At 40.1% G+C, this 22,065-nt stretch overlaps 1 protein-coding gene and 1 long non-coding RNA gene across 5 annotated transcripts in view; both read right to left on the bottom strand.

Annotated features, from left to right (window-relative positions):
* Positions 1 to 16,637, bottom strand: part of STK38L (serine/threonine kinase 38 like) — a 51,580-nt gene extending 34,943 nt beyond the window's left edge. For 2 of the 4 annotated variants that reach the window (XM_065846988.2, XM_065847018.2), the window contains exon 1: positions 16,526 to 16,637. The gene's annotated coding sequence lies outside the window, so the exon portion shown is untranslated. Of the gene's footprint in view, positions 1 to 1,783; positions 1,974 to 9,749; positions 9,791 to 16,525 lie in introns of those variants that run through there. The other 2 variants (XM_071816169.1, XM_065847001.2) reach the window with 2 other exon arrangements.
* Positions 11,415 to 15,891, bottom strand: LOC139827044 (uncharacterized). The gene is made up of 3 exons (XR_011737228.1): positions 15,484 to 15,891; positions 13,161 to 13,255; positions 11,415 to 11,775 (listed from the first exon to the last, which is right to left on the bottom strand). It is a non-coding gene; the product is annotated as an uncharacterized lncRNA (long non-coding RNA).
* Positions 16,638 to 22,065: the final 5,428 nt, after the last annotated feature.

The raw sequence follows: 22,065 nt of genomic DNA, 5'->3' as shown, positions 1-22,065 counted from the left end.
TATGTTCACCCAAAGAACGCCGAGATCAAAGACTTAGAGCAAAGCCTGGTACCTGATCTACAGCAACACACCAGGAACATCCACCTTAAAGTCCACCCTAATTTCTCACTCATTCCTTAATGTGCCTCCTCTCATTCTACTCCACAATTCTACCAGAAGAGTTATGAGTGAAAGCATCCCTAATACAACCTTGAGGCAGACAAATCTTCCAGGAATATAAAACCACATTAAATTCCTGGTATTTGCCAATGACGCAAGTGTTGAAGACATTAATATTGTGAGTTTTCTTCTTCTAATTGCAGATGATGTACATACAGACTAAGCACACTCTTGTGGTTACAACACAGGAAACTGCATTAAGTGACAGATGATATGGATTCTATTCTATTTCCCATGTGCAAGAACAAACTCTACAGATAAAAAGGAAGAAAGAAAAAAAGTACTTAGGGTGTGCCTCAGTTATACTACATGAAAACAAACATATAATTCCTTTACCTACCAGGTCATGTTAGAAGGCTTAATGAGTTCATATGCACAAAGAACCTGGGCTCTTAAGAGGAAAGATGTCAAAAAAAGTATTTAAAAATTTATTAATGCATTCTGAAAATTCATTATTTAAGATGGCCCCAAAACCTGTAAGACATGTGGCCCCTTGTTATAGCACTCTGCTGAGCTGCCCATTTGATCAGACCAGACAACCAGTTAACTACTACAGTCAACAGCAGAAAAAGCATTAATCAGTATATTGTAGATTTGGATGGGTGTGTGGCAAGATAAGTAGCTGAGATGTTTTTCACTGTTCCAAGGACAGGGTTGAAGTATCATTCTGACATCAGAAGCTGAAGAAAATATATGGGAAAAGCCAATAGAAAGGACAATTAAATATTAATATACTGCAAGTGGCCAAGATTGGCAATAACATTTCCAAGTTGAGTTATACTCAGCATTAGCAAAATGTTGCTGCTGTGAATCCAGCACAAAGCATTCATTTGAATGACTCCCCAGTCAATGTTTACACAGTCTGTTGCTCATATGCAAATAACATTAATCAGCTGTCTTTTAAAGTACTGATAAATGGACAACATTTGGAAAGTTTTACCAGTTCCCCAGTAAAGCCCTACATGATATCAGGAATGTAGTTTGTCACATTGATATATAACACAGGGTAAGAGAGAATACTACTCAATTTCACAAATCACTAGGAAGCAGCTGCTCTGCTATATTCTCTTCACTTCTGAAAATATAAAGAGCACTAAAAATAAAGATAAGGGAGTCTAATAATGTAGTAATAGTACAGAATAAAACCCATTTACATTTGTGATTCCTCAGATGATTAATTATTGCTTCAATTGAGCCTTAAAGCACATTTCAACTTGTACTCATTTACAAAAAGAAAACCAAGTGAAATCTCTTATTTTAGAAGCACCCCTGGCAGTCTGAAGAGGTCTGTGCAAAAAACAGTACCTTTTACTCCACAGATCAGGTCCCAGTTGATACTAAGCCTTACCTACCTCCTTAGCCTAGTTGAATAATAAAAAATTCATTAATCTCCTTGGGTCTAAGATGATAACACAGGAATGGAAGAAAGATCTGGCGGCTAGTCTATATTTTTTTTCACCCCCTTGAGTAAAATTTTGCAAAATAAATCAGTAATAAATTATGGAAATTTCAACAAATCCTGAAAGCACAGGGAAGCTGCTGTGCTGGCAGCCTCCACGAGGGAAGGTATACCCTCCCCCTGCCCAGTATGCCCAAAGATTCAAAGGTCTCTTGGGGTTCTTACCAAGCCTCAAGCTGCTTTCCTCTCCTTTTGGTTATTCCTCATGTTAATAATGCCAGAAAGCATCTTCATCTTTCAATGAACTGGAGCTCCAAGCTTTATTCTGCTTCTCTATGCAGTGTACCTGCCTCCTAGCTTCCAAGCAAATTATGTTTTGCCTTTCTGAAGTATTTTCCATTCAGATCTCAAGTTACTTTGCAAAACTGAAACATAAAGCACATCATCTTAGCAAAGCAAGTCAGCAATTCTATCACAGCTGGCTATGAAGGAAAGTATTAATAAACAAACCCAGGCCCAATCCTGGGAAGACTTAGAAGATATATGAGCAAGGAAAGAACTTGACTAGAGAACCCTGCCTTGTAACAAGTGTCTACAGCAGCCTGTGGAACAGACTTCTTCCATCTCCACCCATTTATTAGTAGAAACATATCCAAGATAACGTAGAGGTTTACATAGCACTCTCCACATACAGTTCTCAAAATATGATGACAATTTCAATCTCATTTTAGAAACGGGAAAGTGAGGCACAACAAAATTAATCATAGCTGTGAAAATAAAAAGTAATTTAAAAAAAAAAAGTCAACTGTGCAGCACCATACCAGCATCTGAAGCACAAAGCATAATTTCTAGAAGCTGTCAAAAACCTGAAGGAAGAGCTGAGATATGGAACTGCTGCATCAGTCCTGACTTTTACCTTGAGTTTAGTATTACAGTCAGTTCAGCTCAGCACTGGGGAAAGGCAAGCTGTTCCTCTGGCAAGCCTTCATACAGATATACATTTGAAAAAATAAAATGTGTGTACTTATGGAACATAAAAATGCTTTATGGATTCCTATTTTTAACACTAAATAGCACAATGAACTATGGGGAAAAAACTAGAATTACAGCAGGAAAGAGAGAAAAGCTCAGTTGACCTGGGCCCAGGTTTTTTTCAGAGGTGTAACTGCAGCAGAGCTCTGCCCACTTACACTGCTATTTACACTGGGCCCCGGGGCTTTGCAGCTGCTACTGAGGAAGCACATTCTTCACGCTCTTCTGGAGAAAAACAAACGGATTCTGACTATGCTGTTGGCAAAACAAAAGGAGTCTGTGAAATCACAAGTTTTTGCATGCACCTGCAGGGATATTTTACTAAGGTGAAGCCAGCAGATTTTATTACTCCTGAAATTTCAGCTGCCATAGGAAACTACTCAGAAGTCACACAGTAGTATCAGAGCATATACACACGCATTCGAGGTTGCACAACTAGAAGCCCACCAGGGCCTTGCTTGTACCTTTTTCTGCTGACAAAAGATGTTAACCTCTGTTCTACATGTTGTGGTGGCAGAGTCCTAAACAGTGACTCTCACAGAAGGTAGAAGCAAACACCTCCTAGTGCTTTTTCATTGCCACTAACTACAGAGGATGGTAAAGATGACTGACTGGCTTAGATGCACAACTTTTAAGCACACAAGGGTAGGTAGATGAATCTCGCCTGGCAGCTGATACAATGCCAGTTCTCATTGTGATGTGGCTACCCCAAATTAAGCTTTGGATTTAGCAGTTTGCTTCTCCTTATCAGCTCAAAAGCCTGTAACTGTTTGCCATGTCTATAACACGTTTCTCAAGAGCTTTTAGAAACCCAGCCTCATCAAGTAGTAGCCCTACAGCAAATGGATGTGACTTACAGGTAAAATACATCCCAAGGGCCAAATGAAGCAAACAAAATAGGTGGCATCTCTCTCCCACCTCCATCTCCCGCAGAGAGCACTGGAACCTCCAGCAGAGGAGGACCAGGTAACTGTCTGTAATGTGGATAGACCCAGCCCCCACCAGACTTAAGACTATTTGAATCCAACTGTGATTTGAGCATCTTGTCATTTTTACATCCGTTAACTCTGGGCACCTCACAGACAGTAAAAATATTCTCCACATAAAGATCTGGAGCTCTTTATATAGCGTTTGCTAAAAATAACCTCTTTGGAAACATCTTTTGCCAAATGAGTGCCAAAACTTCAAAGGCTGAATTATAACATTGAAATATTTGTAACACAAGTTTGTTACATTTCTTGCAAAGCTCGGCTGGCAGTTGGAAATGGCATCTTTCAGCTCACAGACCTGGTCCAGGCAATAACTGGAAATTGCTCTTTGGTGGCTTACGTGAAATGAGTCAACAGATCTCACTCCAGCTCTCAATAAATTAGGCACCACATCACAAAAGCATCTGTAAGAGTCACTTCCTTTGTTGATACCATTCTAAAGGCCAAGGGCTGAATAAGGTGGGGAAAATGAATTATCCTCCCTCAAAATAGCATGTTCCTCCAAAACATGAATTGCTTTTACCTACCATCTCGGGTGAAAGTATCCCAGTCTAATCTAAGTATTTATTTAAGTTGTCTATGTAATCCCACACTTTCTCAGTAGCGAAAACAAAGACCTGCTAACTTTCAACACGTCAGAGCCATGCAAAAGGAGAAAAGATGGCAGGAACATTTCCACCTAACACGCTAACTGCATTTCTGTTTTCTGGAGCAAATAAAAGTTTAAGCATTTTTCTTTAAGAAAACTTAGCATACAAATATAGACTCACCTTGAATAAGCCACTCAATTTCAAGTACTTGCATCATTAGGAATGTTTGCCTTGTCTTTGCCAGTAAGGTGGCATAAAACAAGTAATAGAAACTTAGAAAACTAAGAAAAAGTAATGACATTTTAAACTATGCTTTAAGAAAACAGAGTCATTTTAAGCGGATTCAGATAATATGGGATCAAAATCTTCGATCGCAAACATCAGTCTTCATTTCTCATAATAAATTGCCACATCTCCCTAAAGCACTATATAAATCCCAGTGAACTAACTCTGCTAGAAAACAAAGCACTATGTGTCATAAATACAATTCAGAGCAACAGTTCTGAAAAATAATTTGATTATATTAATTAATTTGAACTTTGTCACATTTGGATGGCACAAAGTAATTCAAGGTAAACATACTTAATATTAGGGGATTGGTGCTGCTCAGTGAATTTAGAGATACCGAGTTCAGAGAAAAGAATGCATTTCGTTCAAAGAGGATAAAGTCCTTCTGAGTTTCCGTTTTTCATAAACAGCTGCTAAACTAATTGAATGATGCCTGTGAAGCACACAGGGTCAAACGAGGTCAGTACCTCAAAGAGCCCCAGATCTTCCAATATTGAAAAAACTTACAAAAAGATCTTAATACATTCATATATCCTCACTCTGGCTGCCACTTAAAAAAAAAAGTCATAGGTATCTATAACAGAGGCTGGATTATCCTTTGTCAGTCTCTTCTCCATCAAAGTTGATGAGAATTACACCACCAAATTCAGTATGGGAAGTAGATTTAGCATCCTATCAATAAAGAGGCTTCTTGCTTAGAAGTAGTATTGACTGAGATACCAAAGAAAGCCAAGAATTACAAAGAAGTGTTTATTTTATCCATTCATTAGTCACTGACAAATACTAATTTAGATGCCATTAATCTGGAAAGCCATTAGAATGCATTCAGTGCAGCTTTCCCATAAGAACTAGGGTGAGCCAAGTTTTATTCCTGTTAAAAGTCCTACACTTTTGGTCAAGCACAAACTACATTCCTGATCCACCCAAGGAAAAGGGGAAAAACCATAAGCAGGTGCAGTGCTTGGTTATATCACAAGCAAAAAAGCCCCTATTTTCCTCCCTAGATGTACTAACACACATATGATGGAAACATACTTCTGTAAGTGACTTCATCTTGTAAATCAGATGCTTTGTTGACAAGATGATCATCACCCTTGAATAGAAGGAAGCTGCACCCAAAGCACAGATTCAGACATTCCAGACAGAAGTCTGGCCCTTCCATCTAAGACAAATATGGAGATTAATCTGCACTGCTCTTACAGTGGTTTATTAGTTTGCAATATCTGGAGAGGATTTACTTTACAGTTCAAAGAGAAGGGACGGCAGCAGGTAGACCTTACTTAACCAACATCTTTATGGTAAAAATCCAGCCCTGCCTTGCCAGTCAGAGAAGGGAAGGAAAGCACATAGATTCCACAATGACAGAAGCAAATCTCACCATGCAACTGCATTCTTCAACTGCAGACAGACAGAAGCAGATTCACTATCGCTCTCTAATGTCCTAAGAATACAGAAGCTTTTATCCTCTTAGTCTGTATGTCAGTGCTCTTTAAAGATGACATGACTGCTTCAGAGCACTTAGGCTAAAGAACCAAGTAAATACATTTATGCTTTGTTTCTCAGACTGAGAAAATTACAGTCAAATAGAAGTAAGAAAGATACTGTCAAGATTAGTCTCAAAAATTAGCTTCTACATGAGAAAAATACAAAGAACACTAATGGTTTTCCAGTGTTGTTTTTGTTTGGTTTTGGTTTGGTTTTTTGGTTAGGTTTGCTTGTTTGTTTTTAAAAGAGAAATAGTATAACCAAAATTGTCATCATAATTCTTCTCTTGCAACCTTTACTCCCTAAACAACACAGGCTCATGCCATGCCCAGGGGTCAAAATCTGAATCTCAGATTGGACTTCAAACAAAATTGAAATTGGCTTTATAAATATTACTGCTTGTTTAATAAAAAGGGCAGAGGGAAAATTAGTTAAAATCACTTATCTTTATTAGAGTACAGCCATTTCCCCCCAATTATGTCATAATTACTTCCTTTTTCATTTTTGAATTTCCACTATTATTTCAATCCTTTCAAGTACAGTGATCTAAAGTATGTACCGATTAATTTTTTCCTAAATGTTACTCTTGATTGTAAAGATTATTTGAATAAGCAAAATAACTTTCTGCTTTGTAAAACAGATAACAGCCAAGCATATTTCTTCATTGTACCCTCATCATAGCCAGAGTTTTGAGTCTTCCTGATGAGCCAAGAAGGTGAAGGCAGCAGCATTTTGGGCAGACTCCAATGAACCCCTTTGGTAGTTCCAGCAAAAGTGTTCAGCAAAGTCATTCTGTCAGCAGCCAGGCTGCAGCACAAGCTGTGAGCAGCAGCTGAAATCAGTGCTGTAGGTCAGGGTATATTCAGACATGAGATTCTCTTATCTCTTGTTTGGGTGATATTACATTCATCTATTTTTCCTGGACACTGAAAAGGATTTGTTCTTCTTCTATCATTTGGCACTACACAATTGGCTTACATGTCTGTGAGCAGAAGCAAAGAGTTAACATGAATCAGGTGCCCTCTGGGATTAAATGGGGCTTAAAGGTATCCAAGTGTGAGCCTAACACTTTGGAGTTATGAATGAACCAGAGCTGTCAGAGACAGCTTAGAGCAAGCGGCACTGTGATAGCAAGGAACACGCAGGTTGTGCTCTGACACCTCCTGAAAAAACAAGTCACCCTACACTAATACCAGCCCCACTGATGCTGACCAAAGGAATTGAGATTAGAGCTGCAATTCAACCAGTCAACTTGAATATCCACATATTGGTTATCTCACTAACACATCCATGATCTGAGATTCACAGCACTATCAGGGGGATTGATCGTACCAGCACAGCATTAGTTTCACACTCTTCACTGTGACAAAGCCCAGAGCAGTACATCTTGGATGACAAGAGGACACATCACCATTCCTGTGACAAGAAATTTTGATACAAGTTCACTTGCATCCAAATTACATCCCAGGTGTAACTAACCCTCTGGAAATGCCAAGATTTGCATGCTTAGACTGATTAGTTGGTAAACACATTATAACCCTCACCTGGGCAGCTCCATCCTTCCATATATTACTACCATGCCAGTACAGCTGAAATCCAAGTTTTTATCCCACACACTTGTTTTTTCTGTAACACTATCTTAGCTACATGGCGTCAAATCTTTGAAGACAACTTTGCATTTCCTTGTGCACCTGGGGCTCACAGTGACTTCAGTGGATTCCTTCCTGTTGAAGGAATGGATGAATGTTGCCTGTAAACACTGGAGAACTGGAGCTGGCCAAGAAGTGGTGCATGCTGTGATATTAAGGAAAAAGGTAAAAAATTTTCCAAATTCTTTAAAGGTTTGCCAGCAAAGCTTGAATATCTAAAGTATTCCACTTTATTCTTTTCCTTTTATCACTGCCTCATGAAGAAGAGACAGGGAGGGAAAAGAAAGAAGTGGAAAAAGATTTAACAGGAGAAGGAAGTAATTCCCTTCTCTACTCCCTTCATCTTCCAAATCAAAATAAATGATTTTGTTTTCCAGATCTTTATCCCACTTCAATCTAAAAGCTGTTCTTCTCAATATCTTATAATAAATTACCCACAATTCATTTTCTTACCTGAAACTAGTTTTGAAGATGATTGTTCCTAATATTACAGTTCATCACAGCTCAATGATTTCCACCCTGTGGCTCACAGATGCTGTCAGCAGTGTGCAGCTCGTCAATGGGACAGGAGTGATTTTTAACCAAAGGTGTATGATCCTCTGGGAGCATGTTGTGGGTTGACAGTTGTCTGTGGTTTGCTGAGCTTGAGAACCACAGCCTCAATTTCTGTTGCTGTCTAACCACTCCACGGCTTGTATAACTCAACCTCAGGGACAGCCGTAACACTCAGATTCAGCTGAAGAATATCGGGGGACCTCCAGTTGCACAGCTATCTCTTCCAAGCAGATATCAGTGGTGAATTATATTCATCTTTTATACCACATACACGTTTTTATTTTCCCCTAAGAGGATTCCCCTACCTTCCCATCATTAAATGTTTAATATAATGTCTGTATTCTGCACTTTGTGCTTTTCAAATACTTCAAAAGAGTCTCTGCTCTATAGATTCTTATACATCTTACTGTCATTTTGGCTGACTTCAAGTTCACTCAATTTCTAGTTGGAATGATTCAAACTATAAACAATTTACAGTATATTACTCCAGGTTTTTAACACATTTTTTTAATAAAGAAAAACCAAAACAAAACACAAAACACTCTTAAAGTAATACTTATGCAACTTAGCCAGGCTAAGATGCCCACATGACACATACATCACATGAACGCTCCTTTTCTGTTAAATGAAACTCCCAGAGAAGATAAACAGGATGGAGTAGGGAAAGAGTCTCCATACAGTAACTAATCATATAAAAGAACCCATCTAATACACTTAATATGGTCATTCTATATACTTTGCTCACAAGACATTTGAGAGGCAAATTCACAGAGAACAGTTTCAATACACCTTACTTCTCTGCTCTTAGTCATTACCTCCCAAGACACTACCTATTCCTGTTAAGATTGTAGAAAGACTAAACAATAAGAGTTTAGAAATTGTATTTAGGATATAACCAGCATCATTTTGTTCCCACCCCCATAAATTTGAGTGTGACCATTTTCTTTCCTACAGCATTTGCAGAAATCAAGATTCGTGCTGTAATTAATTTCATGAAATGAAGGAAATAATTTTTTTTAACTGTAAGTAGGTAGTTTATTTTAGTAAGAGAAATTTTATTCAGGCACAATGAAAGTTTTGATTTACAGAAATGAAATATGGTATTCTTCAGTCATGAAGAATATCAACTCACCTGCTCAACCAGAGTTCTTTACCACTTTAGTGGGCTAAGCAAGCACAAACAAAACCAACAAAACCCACCAAAGATGTATGTTAATGACATTAGAAGTTACAGAATTCCTTTCTTTCACCTTAATAGTCAGAATTCATTATGATGCACTTAACTGCTTTCCAAGACATGCCACTGTTAAGATCTGCACCATAAGACAACCTTAGTTAGTAAGTCTCACCAAGTGTATTTGCTACACAAATATCTGTTAACCAAAGGCCATTACTCCACTAATTAGGAATGTGTTTTAACAGTTGGCTGTTAAACATTTGTAACAGCCATGTCTTTCATTACTGTATGAGCACAGAGCTCATATGCAGAACACAGAAGTCCCTTAGAATTCCAGATGTTAGTGCTTGTTAAATTATACTTCTATTTGTTAAACAGACTTCATATTCAGTTTGCAAAAAACAGCTACTCCTATTAAATCCTTACCTTGTCATTGAATTTTGTTTCCTTTCCTGCTCTGCCAATCGCTAAATACCACAAAAGAAAAGAATCCAGTTATCTTTAACTTCAAGAAACAACAACTGCCTTTAAACAATGCAGTACAATGCTTTTGTACTAATATAAGCTTTCCTCTTCATACAGGACTCAGCACGCTAAAAATTAGTGACATTTTAAGTGGAACAATTCTTTCATCATCAGGCTGATTTTTGGCTGGCACTCTGGTTACCTCCCTTATAAGGCACCAGTGAGAGGGAAGGGTTAGAAACATATTATGCAACTGTAAAACACATTATGCACTGTAAAAAAAAAAAAAAAACAAAAAAAAAACCACCAAACCACACAAAAAACAAATTTTAAGAAATGTCTGTGATAAACCACTTTTTTTTTCCAACATTCAAAGCAAGAATAAAGGAACCTGATGACATTGGACTAAAGTCTGTTATTTCTACCTGGTTAATTTGGCAAAAGAGAATTTTTCCTGAAAGGTTTTTCTCAGTTATTATGGGGAGAAGCGGAACACTTAAGCCTATGAGCTGCTCCTGCCTTCTCCTCATGTTAGTTCAGATTTAGCTAATCAGTCAAAGAGGTAGCTCTGCACTGGGAAATAAAGGAGACATACCAGACCACATCTGCATCCTGTCACCCTCTCCTCCGTGCGCCATTTTGACACACAGACTTGAAGTGGCTAATCATAAGTCCAGCTTCAAACACCAGTGAAGGGCTTCTGTGGCCAGGTAATCTGCATGTTTGCGAGCTTGCACAAAACAGCCCTCCTGCAGACCATGAAATATCTTTTGGAATTTGACTATCAATTCAGCTATAAGCAGGTGGTGTTGTGGGGGCTTTGTTTGTTTTGTTGTCTTTTTTTTTTTTTTTCTCCCCTTCACTCATGTACTCATAATAACACTGAGACTTTCTACCAAGAGAAGCTATAGCTGTTCTGGTCTTCCAGGGCAGTCAAGTCAGATCTCTCTCAATATTAAATCCAGTTCTACTCATTCTGGAAAAAACAAAGTAGAAGACAGCGATCTGTGGGAAAGGTCTGCCTTATCAAGTGATTCCCCCACAGGTGATCAGGCTCAGATTGTCAGCAGTGCTGGCAAATTCAAGGTTTGCACACATGACAGAAGCAAATCTACCCTGGAAACAAATGCTGCCCCTGGAAAACCCACAGAGCAGACTCAGTCTCCAAACTGGCAGTGGTCTGGCAGGATGAGGACCTATCTGTCCTCTCTGGGGACTCTCAGCAATGCTGACAGAAGGTTGTGGTAAAGCACAAGTGTGCTAGATGAGCTGTCTTACTCTCTGTTGCATCAGGGAGATGGAGTGTAACATTGTACAACCAGGAGAGTCCCCTAAGCACACACAGCTCCCCACTTTTGACAAGCTACTTCTGTCAGGCAACTTTCCTTTGTTGTTTTTGTCCTTTTTAACACTAGCTTCAGGGTAGTCATCTGTCTCACTGAAATGATGACCTTCATTCCACATCCCACATACTCCAGTTTAAACTCTTGTGTGAGGAAGCTGACTGTATTTTAACTCTTACAGCTCAGCATGACCTAATATCTTCATTTTAATTGCATCCCACTGAAGCACAACCGTATTTCTTATAAGCATTATTCTAATACAGTGGTTCATAAAAAGGGTCATAGATCAAGTACTTCTTTCTGGTAAGATACCCCCTTGAGTAAAGTTTTCTAAATGTTTGTCTGGGGAGCGGTTTGGTTTTGTTTTACTGTAAGGAGATATAATATCTAAAATTTCTTGGCACATTTTATAAATGCAGTAGTAGTGCCTTAATGTGACACTATACACAGTACTCTCAGAGAATTGTCAAATGCTGTCTTTATTACATATAGTGGAAAAAGATCTTTCAAACAGGTGAAAGGTTGTGAGACAACAAAAAGTTTTTTTGTCTCCAAGAAAGGAAATTTAACGAATTCCAACATGCCAAGATCTTTGCTACATTTGCAGCTCCTCTACAGCATGTCAACAATCACAGGGTCAAACTCTGGAACACAAGAGACATGGCTAAGGTAAGTTACAATACAATAAACATTCTAAACGCAGTTCCTCTCGCTGTACAGATCCAAGTTATCCCCTTACTTCCTCCCTCCCATTCATTCTGCCACCCATGATAAACTCAATCTGTTTGCACAGCCTGTTCACTTAATATTGTCTGTTCCTTGTTACTAAAAGATGAACAGTTCTCTCTTTTCACTGCTTCATGAGATTCTTGCTCTTGTGAAGTTACATAAACCCAGACTATCATTTAATCAGCCATTGTTCCCTTTTACTACTTAAAATATATAATAATTCAACTGTTCCTTTGACAATCAAAATCTCATAAGTAGTCTTCTAATGCAAGTTTATTACATTAGAATTCTAGGTATCTGCTTTCTTCATATTCTATTCAGTTGCAACTCATAAAACCATATGTCAGCTAGCAAATCGCAAGTTTGTAGGTATAAATATTACAGACATACATCACAAACTAAGTCCCAAATTTACAGTTCAAACCTAAATGCAAAATCCAAAGTCAAAACTACTGAGAAACCAGAAAAACAGATACTATTATTTTCTGATCTGCTGTTTTCCTTTGTTTTTCTAATCTCTACAGAGTATTGGTACACTAATTCAAGCTTCACTAAATTACCTGATTTCACAAGTGAAAGACAGTATTGATAACTGCTCATTTTAATGCTTCCCATGCTGATCAAGTTATTTATGACAAAGAAAAGTTATTTCCAATAAATCCATTCCCCCACCCCAGTCCCTGTTTTGTTTTTATTTTTGTCAAAGAAAAATGTTCTATTGTTTCCTCATGCAGATGGAGGAGCAGTGGGACTGCCAGAAGTTATTCTGGAGTTTTAGACTACAAAGCTGCAGGACTTTTAAAACCTATCAAATTATCAAGTCTAGTCTTCTGGTTTTGGCAGGAGCTAACTTGTCATCCTTAAAAAAAAAAAAAAAAAAACAAGGATTCCCCACATTACACACAGTTCAGCATATAAATTCACATCATGCACTAAATAACTCTTCCCTGAGTGCATACCCCATAACATTAGATTGATTTACTCTCACTGTTACATCTTCTTGCACAACAAGAGACGTTATTTAGTGATCAGACTTTGAAAACCCTGCATCAACCAATCCCAGAGAATTAGACTTCAGCCAGTTATTTATCAAACCCCCATTTTCATGCTACAGTGCTACAGTAATGCAACTATTACTGATGACAGGTCTGCTCTAAGTGCAGCTATATGTTGAAGTAAGCTGCAAAAAAAGAGAAGATTAAATGATTTTGTGGACAATAGTATGTTTGATTTATGTAAACTGTCATCACCCTAAGACACATAAAGCCTCTTTCTTGGGGACTAAAAGCAAACGATTTACCATATAATATCAGCTTAGTAGTCTTTGTGCTGATGAATACTGTGTTCAGAGAAGTAACTCTTTCCATTGTAATTCACATGTCTACCCTGCATCTCCTAGAATACAAATACTGAAGTTTATCAATTTGCTTTACATTTTAACCAATCCTCAGCTTAAATTCAGTGGGAAGAACATTTTTATTTGAATAAACGTGAACCAAGTGAAAACTGAATTTATGGGGAAAAGAAAAGCTTCAAAACTAAGGCAAACCCGTTGCCTAGGCAGATACAGTGGACAAAAACAGGTCTTCTCAAACTCTGATTAAGCTCCTTGTGGTCAGTAAAGGACTCAAGAGAGATACCAAACTACAGCAGATAACTTAAATTATTAAATATTTCTACCCACTAATCAAGCTTTAGGGTCATACAGATACATGAGCCAAAAGGAGTCTACACAGAAGTCTTGGAAAACAATATTACAAGCTCAATATGAGTGAACCAGTGTGCTGCTGCAGCAAAGGCAAACAGGATGCTGGGCTACATCAACAAGGGCATCACCAGCAGAGATAAAGAAGAAGTTATCCCACTCTACTCAGCACTTGTCAGGCCACACCTGGAATACTTCATTCAGTTTTGGTCCCTGCTATTCAAAAAAGATGTGGAAAAGCTGGAGAGGGTCCAGAAAAGGGCCACAAAGATGATCAAAGGACTGGAAAGCCGCCATACAAGGAAAGGCTGAGAGAACAGAACTTGTTCAGCCTTAAGAAGGTTTAGGGGAGACCTCATCACCATGTTCCAGTATTTAAAGGGTGGCTACAGAGATGGAGACTCCCTTTTTACAAGGAGTAACATGGGAAAAACAAGGGGCAATGAGTACAAGTTACTCCTGTGAGAGTCCAATTGGACACAAGAGTGAAATTTTTCACTCTAAAACAATCAGTCATCGGAATTATCTCCCCAGGGAAGCGGTGGATTCCCCAGCATTGGACGCTTTTAAGATTCAGCTGGATAGGGTGCTAGGCCAGCTTGTCTAGACTGTGCTTTTGCCAAGAAAGGCTGGACCAGATGATCCTTGTGGCCCCTTCCAACCTGGTATTTTATGACTCTGTGAACAGTTACACAAATCCACGCATGCGAGAACTTGATCCACTGTGCCAACCCATGAGATGCTCACCAGGGACTCCACTAAGGAGGACCCTCAGAGGTCAGCACCAGAAGGCTTCAACAAGCAGGTTCCACAATGCATCATTTGACAGAAATGCAAAAATTCTGTTCTTGCAGGAAAATTCTCACATTGTGCACTGACAGCATAGGGGCCTCATCCAACTCCACTGCAAGTTAACGGTAGGGCATGGGTGTGTTTTTAAATATTTATTTCTGCTGTTTTTTGCAGAAAGTTAGTAAAACATGATGCCTGTCCACTGTAAATACTTGCTTCTGAATTCTGTTTAGCTAGTGGTTTGGGGGTTTTTCTTCCCCTGAAAAGTCTGAGACAGAAAATGTTTAAACTTAGAAATTTTTTTAAGCCCTGTTAAGCAATAATATTTCAATTGAATGTATATTATGCCATACACAGGGCAATAAACAGCCGAGTTAGTTTCACACAACTATGCAACTTTGACTCTGCCTAATTCCAGACACCTTTTAACAAAACAAGAAAACATGTCTACATATAGTACAGAAGATAAAACTGCATCAGTTAGATACAGTAACAGATTTTTCATATGCAATGACTGTGGCCACTGCTCATCATCTCGCCAGTTAGTAGCCTATGGTCTTGTTTCTTAGTATTTCAGTTAACTGCTTAGAGTAAAATTAAGACTGATAGTGTTTCATCCCTAGAGTTCCTAAAACCTGCTTTCATTCCACATCTTTTAAGATTTCTATGTATATTCAGGCATCTTTTAGGGAACATATGCAACGATCCAGTTAGATTTTTTAGTATTATATACTCCAACAAACATGATCCCTCTACTTCAAGTGATTCCAAAAAACCGTAATCAAAACACTGAGTCAGCATATGTGACAAAACGCAACTGTCTGTGGTCTTCAAAATAAATTTCACATCTCTTCCGCAAAGAGCAAGTAAAAGCAAACAAACATCAATATAACCCAAAAAAACTCTTCCTAAGTCAAACTTCAGCATTGAGTTTTATTCAGAGGCTACAGAAAGGCTCATGTATTCCTGTTCTGGATTTTGCAACAGGAAAGCAAGTACGCAACATCAGTGGAGGCAGCTTTTAAGCATGCATGTGAACTCTGTTATTCTAACCCAAGACGCTTCAAACCAACTAAAACCAAAAAAAACAGGAGACACCCCATGGTTCTTAGCATTTCACTTCTACCTTAGTCACTGTAAATTGCCTGAAGACACAGACCACGAGCAGGACTGTCCAATTACGGGCCCAATCCAGAACTCCTTTGAGTCAGGGAAACAAAACGTTACAAAAGCAGGTTTTGGATTTGCTCATCTGAGAGTGGAAACTTGTGACGTTTTGCCTTTTTTTTTTTTTTTTAAGCGCATTACAAATATATTTTTGTCCCTTTATTTACTTATTTTTAAACAGGGCAGGACACCCTCAAGCCAAGTTATCTACTGCGGGTACACCCCGCACCACCTCGCCATCTCCCGCCGCACCTGAGCCTGACGCTCACCGCGCACAGCACCGTACCCACACACGCTCGGCTTCGCCTCCCGCCCCGCCAAACGCCGAAACCTGCCCACCGAGCTCCTCTCTTTCCTGGCCGTCGCCACCGCGGCACCCCCGGCCCCCCGCAATCCCGCCCGCCACACCGGACCCTCAGCCCGTGCCGCCCAACGGCCAACCGCCGGGGGCGCGCGGGGCAGGGAGCGCGGCGCGAGCCCAACCGTCCATCCCTCGCGCGGGGGAGATGGAGCGGGCGGCGGCGGCCGTGGCGGGGGTACCACAGAGCCCCGCCGGCTGGCGGGCAGGCGTCCGCCCCGGGGAGACGGGCGAACTCTGGCAACTTGTGCTGTCTGGTTATAGGCGGCAGCCCCTGCCCGCCCGCCGGCTTGGCCGCTGGGGTCAGAGGGAGAAGTCACCTGAGGGGCAGCGCGCCGGAGGCAGGCGGGCAAACTGCCCTGGCGGCTCCCGAGCCGGGAGCCGCCCCCCCGCCTCCTCCCGGGGCTGAGCAGCCGCCGGGGCTAAGGCTGTCCTCCCTCGGACTCCAAGCTATGGCTGCTCCTGCTGCCTCACGGTGGGGGGGGAAGGAAGGAGGCGAGGGAGATTTCCAGTCTCGGATGACAGGGTCCCTTCTCCCGCCGCACCACGCCAGTGGAAGGCTGCTCCCCCGCTGCCGGGGAGAGGGCTGGGCCGAGGGCTGCCCCCGGGACGGAGGGCTGCGCCGGCTCCCCGCGGCACTCACCTCTCCGCGCCGCCCTCCCTCGCGCCAGCTCCTCGCTCCCTGCCTGCAGCCGGCGCCTCTGCGAGCACAGCCCCCTCCTCCGCGCTAATGGCAGGAGGAGGAGGGCGGTGGGAGGGCCCCGGCGGAGGGATGTTTACCCGGCGGCTCTCGCGAGAGCCCGGCACCGCCGAACCGGGCCGCGATTGGCCGCTCCCGCCGCCCGCCAGCGGCGCGGCCCGCCCCGGCCCGCCGGCAGGTGCCACGGGAGCCTGGGAGCCCTGCGTCTCCCGGGTCTGGCGTCTTGACTGCGCCTCCTTCTCCTTCACAAGAGCCGAAAGTACCCCGGGGACGAGCGGTCTCGCCTCCGGCTCTTCGCAGCCGCTGCCCCGGCTCCCCGCGGGCCGAAGGAGCTGCCTTTCCCTTCAGCCTGAGCAGTCAGCTTAGACCTTGGCTCTCAAGAAGCTCTGGCGGCGAAGGTTCACCGAAGGGCTTGTAGTTGTGGAGGGATCTCACGGTCAGGAGGGCACTGTTAAACTTGCTTTCAGCATACCGAAGCGCCCAGATGCGCAAGCAGAAGACAACAGGATTAACTGGAAATAGCATATTTGCAGGTCTTTTGCTTTTATATCTTTCTGTCCCACCACCGAAGTAGAAGGGTAAGGATGTTAACACAGGCAGAAGATAGTGAAACCCTACTTTGATTTTAGTACTACCTGACTATAAAACGAAGCAGCAGCACTTAATGGAGAAAAGTGTTATCTAAGGATGCAATGATACTGATTTCTTACAAAGCCAGCCATGCAGAAGGCAGATCTCTGCGCTCAGATTGGAAGAATGACAAAGTACAACTGTCTTCTGCTTCTGTAACAATATGCAATGTGTGGAAGCTAGTGAAAGTTTGTCCTAGTGTCATCACTTGACTTGAGGATAGTTGCTGATGAGACTTATTTGGCAGCCACAATCAATTTGTTTTACCACATTAGTCTTTATATAGAGATAAGAGTCTTCCACATTTGGAGCCTGCAGTAATGAAGTTGTGCACTCCTGTTTACCATATTGTAGTGGTGAAAGTGCAGACACATAACCCAGAAAAAGAATTAGCAAGAGGGGAAAAGGGGAAAAGGCACTCTAAACTATGGTAAGTAAATTGAAAATAAATCACAGACCTAGAAAAGCAGTATTTCACTAAAGCATTCTTCCCGGAGCACAAGTCTTTAAAAATCTTTCTCAAAACAATGGTAAAAGGGCATGAGAGACGACATGCCCCCTTCAACAGGGATGGGTACAGATTTTGACTGGGGCTTTCTGGTGCTTGAGAGTTTTGATTGTGGTATCTTGCTTCTGTCTGCTCCCCCACTCTAAAGCTGTCAAAGGGAAGGTGACAGAGGCAAGGTCAGTCTTGGACACAATGAGGACCAGCTGTGACAATGAAAATCGAATGAATATTCACAACATGACGTAACAGTTCCTGACTTGCTGCTGCTACTCCTCTTGTGGGTCCTGCCAGCACAGCAGGTGGCAGACACTGAAAGACTGTTGTGCCAGTGGAAAATTACTGAGTTTTTTTGGCCCTGTGTATGTGCCCGCGTGAGGGGGGAAGTGGAGCAAACTTCTATTTATTTCATTATTTTCAACAGTGAAAAGGAAAACAAATGGTCCCTAAGAGTACAAAAATTACTGGCATCTAAAGAACTGGTGTCTTATTTTAGACAAATGATACATGTCAGTTTACATTAAAAGTTTTCCTTGTAATTCCATATAACTTTCCTCATAAGTCAGAATTCTGAGTTTTCCTAAATAGAAGTGCAATTAAAAAGAGAAATAACATAGTAATAATAGCACTGGCTGTTACTTAAGAGACCTATGGAAAAACTAAGTATTTCATGTTTCTATTTTTATGTGGCTGTAAAAGTATTTATGTTAGTGTACTTTCCATTGCAAAACAGACTTCGTTTATTTTAATTTTCTAATTTTACATAGCTATACACATAGAAGGTTATCTTACTTGATCTTGCAATGGAATCACTGCTGTTGCTGTTGGAATGAATGGTATACCTAATGTGAATACAGTTAAGCATGTCTGTAGTCTTTGAAGGTCTGCATGCTTAAAGAAAGCTACAAACAAATGCTCATCCTGAAATAAACCATTGAAGAATCAAGCCTGCAAATAATATCTGTGCAGGCAAATGAATTGTGTAGAGATGACAGAAATACATAAGTTTTTAACCAAAACTGTGATGCAACTTAAGAGTCATAAACATCAGTGTTTGCCCGATAACTTCTGTTCGTATATATTTGCAGGGTTAACCCTCAATTTAGAGGTATAAGAACCTATTCACTGTGCAGAAGGGCAACATCTCTTTAAGTTGCCAGGCATAGGACTTAGAAAAACATTTTGAAACAAAATCTTTGCTCTAAATGTGCATACTTCTGCACACTGTATAATATTCCAGTCCTGCAAGTTGCAACAGGCAGCAAAAGGTTCTGCGCCCTCTGTTCAGATGGTTCCAGCTGCAGCATCAGGAGACACCACCCTGGTGTGCAGCAATGAAAAGCAAACACAAAAGCCTAAATACCACTTGTCAAATTCCACTGAATCTTTGAAGCCTTCAAAAAACTTAGGGGAAGGTCTGTAGCAAACCTCGTTATTGTAGTTTGAAAGAGGGATACCTTGTTTGTGAAAGGCCAGTTATATGAGGTTTTGACATACGTTTCTTTCTTCTGCAGTCAATTAGAGTAACAAATTAAAAATGCTATATCAGAGTCATACTGGAGATGTCTCCTAGAGACATCCTTGTCTTTCTTAGGCATGAAAGGTCCTTCTCAGCATCAGAAATAACCTATAAATATTTAGTTTACAGGAGGCATTCCAAGTAGTTTGCAACTAACTGCTTAGTCAATGTAATATTTAGGAATCAATTCTGAGATTCCTTTCTTGCTTTCTTACTATTTTCTATGCATAATAAACCAGTTGTATTTCTTCAAAATAAGCCAAAAAAATACTGAAACTTTTAAGACTGGTCAAGAATAATGCAGAGCTAAGTAAGGATGGTGCAAGTCATACAGAAACATTCACATAGATTTTCCAGTGTCTTATTATGACTTTTTTTAGCTGCTGTTGGTGCTATTTTTAATCCAAATTTTACTTGTAACTCCCTGATCTGCCTAAATAACAAAGATGTATGTTTTTATTGTTTAATACATAGAAGGCCAGGAAAAAATAAGCAAATCCTTTAATCTGTTTTATCATACTTAGCATGCTATTATACAATTCTGACAAGGAATTTTCCACCTGCTGAATGTGCTGTAGATCTTTAGTTGCTTGCTTCCTGTGGTGCACATTAGTGAATCAAATGCTTCGAAAATGCTGTGGCATAGAAGAAAATGTAATTTCTTAATAAGCAGAATGCAAACTTAGAAGCTGGCATGTATGGTTGTACTTCATATGCAATGTTTCATGGTTAAATTAAACAATTGAGAAGACCTTGGGCCTGCAAACTCTTGGAGACTTAGGTAACACTGAAATTGATTTGGTTTGCTTCTATGAGATTATTTACAGAAGTAACATTACTCACCTGGTTGTTTCCTAGGTCAGGCTCCATATTTAGGAAACTCTCATCAATATTTGAAAAGACATGACATAACAATATAGGAACGTCTGCAGTGATTCAGACCCAGGCTCTGTCTACATCATGGTTCTGTCTTCCCAGTGACCATGGGCAGACACCTAGGAAAAAGGAAGAGTAGAATAAATTCACAATGGGTTCCTTTAAACCCTTCCACCCTCCACATATCGTGATGTGGTCTGTCTAAATAGTAACTCCAAGAGTTTGCTCTTCCAAGTGCTGCTGTAGTCTCCTCTTAAAATCTTGTAATCATCTTGCATTGCCAGCACGTGGATGTTCCACAGTCTGTTGTGTGAAAATCACCTCCTTTTGCTTGTCCTGAATCTGGTTCCTGAGAGCATCTCAGTGTGGATCCAGGTTTTGGTGTCAGCATAGACAGTGAACTATCAGTCCGTGTTGATCCTGGCAGTGCTACTCTACTTTTTTTTTTTTTTTTTTTTTTTTTTTTTTAAATATATATATCCTGTACGTTCTCAGTTGTCTTCATTCTGGACTAACGAGTCTTAGCTTGAAAGGCATTCCATACCTTTCATCATCCTGTTGCCCATGTCTGAACGTCTTCCATTTCTATCACATTTTTGCAAGCAAAGAGACCAGAATTTCACTACAGAATTTCACTATTTGAGGTGAGCATGAACTATGAATTTATCTAGGGGCATATACTTCTTGCCTCACCTGTTTATTTGAAGGCAGAATAAGGCATTTGCTATGCTTCTCAAAAAGAGTAAGAAAGTTGAACAATGTGAGCAAGTAAGTAATATTGGTTAAGTTTTTAAATGAGGTGCCTTTTTAAGGCATTTGCAACAATCCAGCTCTGTTCCATACAGGCATTTACAGACTTGCTATCTCCACCCCTCTTCGTAGAAAGTTCTAGTTTATACTTTCCTGAAAGCTCAGTTAATTTGCTTTATATTAATAGCATCTCTGTCACTGGGAAAACATCTATGTTTCCATATGTGTAGTCTAAGGAACAAAGCAAGTCATTCAACTATACAAAATTAAGGAAATTACTATAGTCACCTTCCAGATTGTCAACCTGTATCCTGAATGTTGTAGTAATTCACAATTATCCTTTCAAAACCAGTATTTTGTGCATCTTCAATATCCTTTAAATTTGTTCTTTCCTATGTATTATTATTTTTTAGCATGAACTTCTGGCTTGGCTGTGACTTTTGCAGGCAATTTGGAACCCACAGCATGGTCTTTCCTGACACAGAGATACCAAATTCCTCATGCAGGACTTAAGGATGTGACAAATTTGATCCATTTTGCAAGCAATTAAAATATTTATAGCTGAGTTCACTTAAACGTCATCTCTTAAAATATTATTCCTGGATTCTTTTTGGAGAAAATCCTTGGTGAACCAGCAAGAGATGTATTTAGTACATGATCTTTTTCCATAAACAAAGAAACATGGAAAATATGGAACAAAAAAGTTATCAAAAGCACTAACTAATAAGAACTATTTTTACTTATTAAGGAAGCTCAATATATTTCATCAGTTAACATAGTTGGCGTTGTCCTTTCTTTAAAATTCTAGAGGAAAATGAAGTTTACAATCTTTACAGTCACCCCCAGGGATACAAAATGATATATTTAACAAAATATTCCTATTCATCAGGCATTTTATTCATAGGTATTTACTTGATCTGTTCTTACACTGTTTCAGGAGTGACCATATCCTTTTTTTTTCTCTTAGTGAAGATGCTCTGAAATTCTTTGCTTGCTCTATTGTTATTTTCACATTATCCCGATACATGGGAGATCATCTGTATATTGCAAGCTTACCACGTAGTCTGTCTTCTTACTTCATGTTTGCTTTCTGCCTGTTTTTGCTATATAGCTATCTAGTTCAACTTTTGTGTCTGACAGAAAACTCTCAAAACAAATTAAGAAAAAAAGATGCTGGAACAAGATGTAAATTAAATGATGCAA

The sequence above is a fragment of the Patagioenas fasciata genome, chromosome 1, assembly GCF_037038585.1.
Source record: "Patagioenas fasciata isolate bPatFas1 chromosome 1, bPatFas1.hap1, whole genome shotgun sequence".
Classification (NCBI taxonomy): Eukaryota; Metazoa; Chordata; class Aves; order Columbiformes; family Columbidae; genus Patagioenas; species Patagioenas fasciata.
The sequence above is the reverse complement of the archived record's forward strand: the minus strand, read 5'-3'. Positions and strand labels throughout refer to the sequence as shown.